This window comes from Pinus tabuliformis, chromosome 2_2 (assembly GCF_031772625.1).
Source record: "Pinus tabuliformis cultivar Carrire ecotype Pingquan chromosome 2_2, CPIR1, whole genome shotgun sequence".
Taxonomy (NCBI): Eukaryota; Viridiplantae; Streptophyta; class Pinopsida; order Pinales; family Pinaceae; genus Pinus; species Pinus tabuliformis.
The window spans coordinates 93,417,205-93,425,798 of NC_142300.1; positions in this window are offsets into that span (position 1 = coordinate 93,417,205).

Here is an 8,594-nt window from a genome sequence, read left to right on the forward strand (position 1 = left end):
AAAAGGATAAAATCCTCCCTTTTTTGGCTATTGGACCCCTTCCGATGCATTAGAATCCATGCCAAACTATAAAGGAACCCTTCCGATTTCCCAAAAGGCTTGGCAGTTCACAAAAACATGGGTCCGATATAATATAGTTTCATTTGGATCCCCTCCGATGCGATATCGCTATCGGGAGGGGGCAATCATATGTTTAAAACATCATATATAACCCCTCTGAATTCATTTTCCTTGCCTTTTCATAAAAAGTGTGCTCTGATGAGATAAAGATCTGTTTGATCCCCCTCCGATGCGATATCGCTATCGGGAGGGGGCAGTGGCATATATAAGAGAAAATGGCTAAGTCTCAAGGCATGGGGCATAGCGTCGATGGGTCGGACCCGAAAACATATAAAGTGGACCGGTAATAGTATATTGGGTCCGCGCAGTTCGGCGATCACATATATGTAAACCCTCTGCCCTGCCGATTGCCGAAGTCCCGATATAATCGTAGCCATCCATTTTTGGGCCCCAGATCTGACAGCCCAGATCTTGTCGCGCGGTCCCCCACTTCGCATCACCCCATATACTGCTTCGATTTGGCGGAGCCGATGAGTTATCAAATGCAGTGTTAAGGGTTTTCAGGTCCGCGGACCCATTCCACTATTAAAACCGCTGATTTGGGTCCCGCTGATGGGTCAGACCCGAAATAAAATAAAGAGGGCATGTATAACTTATCGGGTCTGATGGGTTTTGGCGTTTTTATGTGGCAACCCCATGACCCCGCCGATAGCGAATTGCCGAGTTAATCTCAGCCGCCCATTCAGGCCCAGAGATCAACGACCCATATTTAATCGCATCACTCCTATATGGCTCCGACCAGTGGAGCCGAAAGTAATAAAGCGCGGCATAAAGTCATATCGGGTTCGAAAGGGTCCGCACTGTGTGCTCCTATATCCCAGAGCCGAAAAATATTAAAGGGCAGTTTTAAAGGATTTCGGGTCCGCATATTGATTTTGTTAAAAACCGCCGATATGAAATCTTCGATGGGCCGGATCCGATCTCCATAAAGAAAGGGCAGTTTTAAAGGATTTCGGGTCCGCATATTGATTTTGTTAAAAACCGCCGATATGAAATCTTCGATGGGCCGGACCTGATCTCCATAAAAAAAGGGCATATAAGCATTTCGGGTCCGCAGCATTTCAGAGGTTTTATGTGTTGGGGCCAATGGTCCCCCCCGATGCCAGTTAGCGCCAGCTGTTGGATCTGCCTTCACGCGATCCCACGGCCAGGATTTAATCTCCACTACAGTGTCGCTCTCGCCTATGTCTTTCACAAATTTTACATAGAAATTGGTCTTTTTCTGTGTAAAAGAAAAGGCGACATTTGTTCATATTTTCACATATATGCCCGCGCCCGGCTCCCGATAAGGGAATTCATGCATCCCTAAGCTTTCTGAGATCGCTCCAAGGCCCAGTTTTGCTTCAGATAGCCGGTTTCGGCCTCGGCACAGTCGACAACACTTTTTCCTCCTGTTTGCACCATTTTTTAAAGTTTAAAGCTAGTTTTGATCGGCCAGAGCACCGATAGCATTCCAATGGCCACGGAGGACATTAGCAGCAGTTATTTTTGGATTGAAAGGCAGAAGGGGGCGATGGGACAATTTATAAAGTATCAGCGGTGAGAAAAGGCCCAGATTCAGTGCCAAAGTGTATCAGGATGCGGCAAAGAGTATCAGTCCAGTTTTTCAAAGTAGATGAAAGCAAAGCAAGCCCAGAAAAGTCAAAAAAGCATCATTCAGCCATTAAGGCTCACCAACACTTCTTTTGTTGCCTTAAAGCCACCTAAAGGCATAGATGAAGGCTTTCAAGGCAGAGTTATTGTAGAGACATTGTTCCCAGTCATATTTTTGGAGCAGCGCTGCTTCCTTAATTGCGTAGTTATCACACAGAGGATAGTGCGTGGCTCAAGGTACTCTTTTAGTCCATTTTTGAAGCTGCAGGACCCTGTGCAGCCCTAAAGAGCCATTTTGATGAGGCTTCTCCCTCATGTGCAGCTGTTTTAGATATTTTATTGCATTTATTTCCAGCACAACTTAGCATTCGAAGCAGTTATTGCACATATCTCTTTTGGCTCTGTTTTGATAGATATTTTGAGATATTTTCTCCTTTGGCACCTGTTCAAGGGATGTTTGTAAATATTTTCTATTTAAACAACCCTTTGTATTTATGTAAAGGGTTGGTTGGTCGATAACTTCCTCTCTAGACTTGCACTGTATTTTCTGAGAGTCTCTATAATCAAAGATCGCTGGAATGTTTGGGAGATGAACTGACTGTTGTGTTTTAATGACTAAAGAGTGACTATGGAATCCTAACACTTCTACATAGCCCAATAAGTGTTTCTTATCTATGTTTACAGTTTATATGTTTTATGCCATCATTGTTTCATTATCTAAATAGCAGAAAGAAAGAATAGTTCAGAGCTCACTTAGTTGTATTCTGTTCTCAATTTCTGTGATTTATCTATGTTTTCCTCTGAATTAGTCCTGAATATGAATACTGATTGGCTCATATTTACACTAGTTCCTTCATATATGAATGTTGTTTAGGAATCCTTGATTGCTCCTATATAAATGTTCATTCACCTCCCCTCTGTTAGCATAATGAGAGCTACTTAGTTTCCTTTCATTCACTGACCTTCATTCCATCCTTATTCCAACTTGATATTGTTTTATGTGTAGCTATCCTGCTCTGTATTCCTCTTGTGACCAAGAAAACGCAACAGTAAGCCTAATCCATGACTCCATGCCCAATGGTTTGAACTTCTCACACTATGCATCCCAACTCTGTTTGAAAGAATCCTCCATCCCACCAAACATAAACAAAACCCCCTTGAACTCATTAGCTAGCCTAATATCATCTTCAACAAAGCTAAATTATAAAGAGAGAGCCCTCTTTGATTGCAGGTAGGCTAGGACCTGTAGTCCAAAGATTGGTTTGTGGTTACCTCGGCCGTATCCTTTAAGGAGCTTTAAGGACAACCTGAGTGATAACACCACCGGCTTGCATTTCAGGTGCATATCACTTCGAAAGGTAAAGGTATACACCGAACTGTCATCGACGAAGGTGCTTCAACCTGCGTCATGTCAGCTTCATGTTGGCTCGCCTTGGGTTCCCCAACACTCTCCCCACCGTCGAACTCCCTTAAAGCTTTCGACAGCCACACCTTTGTCCCAAAAGGATACTTAGCCAGTTTTCCCATCACTTTGGCTAGGAAAACGGTAACAATGGACATAGAAGTCATAGACAGGAAACTCGGCTATAATCTATTGCTAGGTCACAGTTGGACATATGCCATGACGGTCGTCACATCCACTATCTTTTGTATCATCCTATTTCCATTGGATGGAAAGGTCATTACAATGGATCAATTTTCTTTCTGCACCAATGATTATTCACCATTACCAAGCAGCTCTGTACCCCTAGTAGGAGGTGTAACTGACAGTTTTGTCAGTATAGGTATCGGTCTGTTGAAGGCTTCCTCCCTAATGGGTTATTTTCCTCTTCAGCTGCCACAGGTTCCACAATCAGTCAACATGATTTCATCAATTCCTCATGAATTGACCGATCCCTGGATCCCAACGACGCCTTCAGACCTTGACACATTCGGAGACCAGATGTTGCTGTCACCAGTTGAATCAACCTACCAAGGCATTCAGTCTGCATCCACATCTCCGATCATGTTGGCTATTGCCGACGGTACCACCCCCCTTCCCATAACTTCTCTTCCTTTAGATCCATGCGATTTGTTCCCCTCAATGGATGAAGCCGTTAGAGAAATCATGAGTTTTGGAGAGCAACATTGGGAGGATTGGCATATTTGGGGTCTGATATCTTATTCAAACATGATGCCTATTCAAGTCTTGTCCTCTAACACAAAAAAAATCATTTCCCCATCCTATACAAGCATCGAAACTTATGGGTTGGAAGAAAATATGGACGACACTTCCAAGTCAATGCCCATAGATATTTCAGTCACGACAAGCACCATGGAAGACACCCAGATGTGAGCAGATTGTAGTCCTAAGGAAATTGCAAGCTCCACTTGCCTACATGAGGAATTCCATGATGAATTTGTTTGGTCTCAAAAGGAAATGTCTGACTTTAACCCATTGTTTTTTGCGAATGAGATCCAACTTTACGACGAGGAAAAACGGAATGGGTGGCCAATTCCTTCACTCAAAATAGCCTTTGAACCCATGCCTGGCCCCATGGCCAAAAAAGAATGCCTACTATACCTCAAAAAACTGGATAAAACCCATTGCACTGCTGATTTAGCACTCACAGCTCACAAGGAGCAGGTACAAACCTGATTTGCACACGCAGTTAGGTTTTGTTCTTTCCAAGAGGGCGATTTCGTATCGCTCTATCATCTAAAAGATAATCTCTTGGAGGAATGCATGCTTCGACCACTTAGCTAGGTCCCTATGTCATAACAAAAGTCCTCCCCTCGGGGGCATATGAACTACAGGACTGGGACGGAATCCCACTCAAGGAGCCCACATACGGGCTCTATCTGAAAAAGTATTCTGCCTAGTATCGTGTTGGGCAGGTGCTTTGTAATTTTATGTATTCATAAGTTTTTCTTACCTTTTTTGATGTGATTGGATTGTTTTTGTTATTTAGTGGAGTACCTATCTCATGCATTCTGCTCGCAATGTAGATGTCGTCGTTGCCCCTGGCATATGTAGGATATGTGGATGGTGCCAGTCGTGACACACGACACATTGCATTAGCTTCTTGGGTTATCTATACACCTGAGTCAGAACTATTTTGCTCCGGGGGGTCTTTCTTGGTACTGCCACCAACAATATTGTTGAGTACATGTCCGTCGTTTTGCTTCTCACGGAAGCGTGATCAAGGGGCATCTCCAATCTGGTGGTCAGGATAGACTCCCAGATAGTCATTATGCAATTGAAAAACCATTATCACGTCCTTAATCTAGCCTTGTCACGTAACTATCTAAGGGTACGCCTCTTGGAATGCCGATTTGACATAATCACATATGGGCATGTTCCTTGAGAATTAAATATTGTCGCTGATTCGTTAGCTAACTATGTATTAGATTGGCATTTGTCTCATTTGTTATAGCAGCATGCATGAGAAGTAAAAACATTTACTAAAGTTAAAAATTTGTCACAAAAAACATTTTAAAACACATTTACACCACCAAAATACCAAAAATATCTGTATATATATATATATATATATATAGATTGAAATCCAATTTTTTACATCAATATATTCCAAAACTTGGATGACTTAAGTACAAAATGGCTCAAAGCCCAACTACAAACACTCATATGGCTACACTAGAACACCTGCTAAAATGAGCCTATTGCTCCAAAAAATCTAAAACAACTCTAGCTACCCTTCGAAGAAGAACCAGAAATCGCTAAGGTACACAAACGATGTGTCGCTGCATCTGAGTGGGAATCTCCCTCATAGGAAGGGAGGGGGACACCCATAGTCAAACCCTCTAGGTTCCTCAGAACCTTGTGGAGACTGTCGGCATCGCCCCCTCCAGCATGTAGTTGGCCACTTCATTGCACATAGCGAGGTTCGCCTGCGGGTCGTACTAGTCCCACATCTGTATTAAGCATAAAAGTTTCATGTCAGTTCTTATCTCATCATTAAAAAAAATTACATATACATTCAAAAGTACAAAAATACTTAAGTACTATCACAACTTATTCTCACCTTGAGGACCCCTGTTGGTCCCGGGTGGTAGCATCAAGTCTGGGTCGCCGGTAAAGTCCATGCCTTCATAAGTGTTACACAACAATTTGTCACCGTTTGTCACCGTCCCTGTTACCCCTCGCCCGCACACTGGAGGATTCATTCCGGGACCTGTGAGAAGTGAGATGACCTGAAACCACTTGCATCATATTCCTCTAAGTATGAGCTTCATATGCCTTGAAGACATCTCCTGCAAAATACCCATGAAAACAACTCTTTTTGCATTAGCGCGGGTCCATAGTTCACTTCCCGTTCCAATGAGGGAAATCCTCCTAAAAGGGCGCGCCATTGGCGCTCTGTCTCAGAGTCACACTCGCGCCAACCGAATTGAGTAAATTTTTTAACCAACAAGATCCAGAAGGTTCTCTTCAACCCATTCACCAACTGAATCTATGTTGAGCTAGGATGGTTTGGCTTCGAATCTCCATAGAAGGGAAAGTGGTTTGCCACCTTTCATGGAAGTTTCCAAGTGATAAATCCAATCCCATGAATAATGTGGTTGATCCTATCTCTTTCTTCTCTATCTATAAAAGCTTGCCTCTATGCCTTGAGCAAGCTAGTTACAATAGTTATAGTCCCAGCATAGTGATAGAGAGTTTGAAGCTGCAAGAGCCTTCTTTGCACCCATAAGGCCAAATCTAAGTAAGGAGATTCTTGTCACCCAAAGAGAGAGAGGCTTGTCCCTCATCCCAACAAGCTTTGCAAGACTTGTGTAGCTGACTACCCAGCCAAAGGAGGATTTGATGTCAGAACAATGGTTGTATTCTTCTTTGTTATTTATTAATAATAGATGACTATCATTATGGTTCCACTCTCATTGTCTTATGTTTGATGTTGAGTTATATCTTTTCTGACTGATATATAATTGCATCTACTAGATTTTATGCTTGTTTTCGTGTTGTTCTTTGCATGTGCAGGTGTCCAATCACGGAGATCATGGGGATCGTGACCGGCCAAGGCAAAGGAACGAGGGCGACATCTCTTCTACGAACACTAGCATTGGAATCCAAGTAGGTTCTCACCATCCACTTCTTATTCGCAATTAGGAACTTGCGTGATAGCATTGTGTGATTGTTGCAAGACCCGGTCTGGGCTAGTAGGGATCGTCTCTGTCCGCAGAGAGGATTTACCTCCACAACAATTTGTCGACTCCACTGGGGAGTCTTGTCTCTTTGGTTTCTCATTTGGTTGCTTAGATAGCTTTCTGGGTTGGTTTTCTTGCTGTTTCTTGCTCCCTGGTTTACCTAGATACTGTTTTCAAGCCCTAGGTTGCTTGCTTTTGTTTTTAACTTAGAAAACTCGATTAGCGTGCTTTTTAGCCTTACAGTCGTGCCAATTGGCACAAGTTGCTAAAAAACAACCCGCGCCAATCCCATAAAAGCGCGAGTTGCAACCTGACAGTCGCGCCAGGCCTGTCAACTTTTCCAGTTCGCTTGTCTTCAAGCCCTCTAAGCTTGGATTTGTATTTTGCCACGTCTTTTTCAATTACTGGAGTGTGTTTGACCCTTGTTTGACTGGTTTTGGACCTTCATCCTTCGGGTGTTTGCCTTTTTCTATCGATTTCACATTTTAGCCCTAGGGCATCTAGTGGCCTTGTGCGTCGAGCCTTCCGTAGGAGTCTTGGGTTCTTTGATCGTCCAGTCGACTTTGTGATTACTTTTTGCACTTGCTCAGTAGTTGTCAAAGCCTTTTGTTGGTATTCAAGTGATTTGCTCCTTTTCCACTTGGATTTCGCTTGACTTCATTTAGGCTTGGATTACATAGCCCGTAGAGGTCTTTGTGTTTTCTTCTTGGTTTGAAGGACTGTTTTGGTGTTTTGGGGATTCCATTGTGTGCTCATTGAGTGAAATTGATCTTTTGCTCGGTGTTACTATCTCTCAAAATTTGTTTAGTGCACTTTGCCATTGAAAAGAAAACAAATAATCTCTTTTGCGTTGCATTAGTTAATTGAAATTAGAAGCTTTTCATTGATTAAGCGATTTAAAACAAAGAAAAGTTTCGTTTATTTGTCATTAGCTGCATTAGAGTGGTTCTTGATTGTTTGTGGTCATTTTGTTTGAAAAATTCTCAACTCTGTCGTAGTTAGTATTCATCGAACGAAATGATATTCTTTGGCATATAGTTTGAATTTAGGGAAATGTGAGAGATTACATAAGGTAGGACCTGGAAATTGAAACTTAAATAAAGATCAACCATAAAATGAACTGAATGAACTTAAAAACGCATTGGAACATAACGCTCACTAATTAGAGGTCTAGGTTAGAGACGTGCTCCGGCGTTAAACTTAGTCACTGTTGTTTCACACTACGGTTGGGTGATTCCTCCTTTTGTGACTCGATAGTGGTCTAGCACAGACTTGAGCTCCCATGTACCGTCGCGTATATAGGGGAGACCCCACTAGTTTATCATCCTTTATCCACAGGAAGCCGTGTCTGCCACCTTACAAGCCGTAACGCACTGAACATAGCATTCGGGAAGATTGACTGCCATACGGGAAGTCCTTGGTTTTCATATGACTGCCAAGGTGTATATGCAGTTTTACAGATTTGTTTGGTAAACCCTTTGCCTAGTCTCTCCAGAGTAGTCACTTTTGATCCTTTTCAGACTCCTTAAAAGAAAAGGCTCACTTGAGCAGTTTGTCACTTCGGGCTCACAAAAAATTCGAAGGCGACTAGAGTCACCTTTTTGTCCTTTTCTCGACTCTTAAAACATGAAAAGGTCAAGTTGTGTCCTTGCGTCTTAAAATTTATTTGGCTGCAATTAACATTACCTGGTTAGTTCTTGTGTGCGTTAGTTTGAGTAGGGTCCTTTATCGTT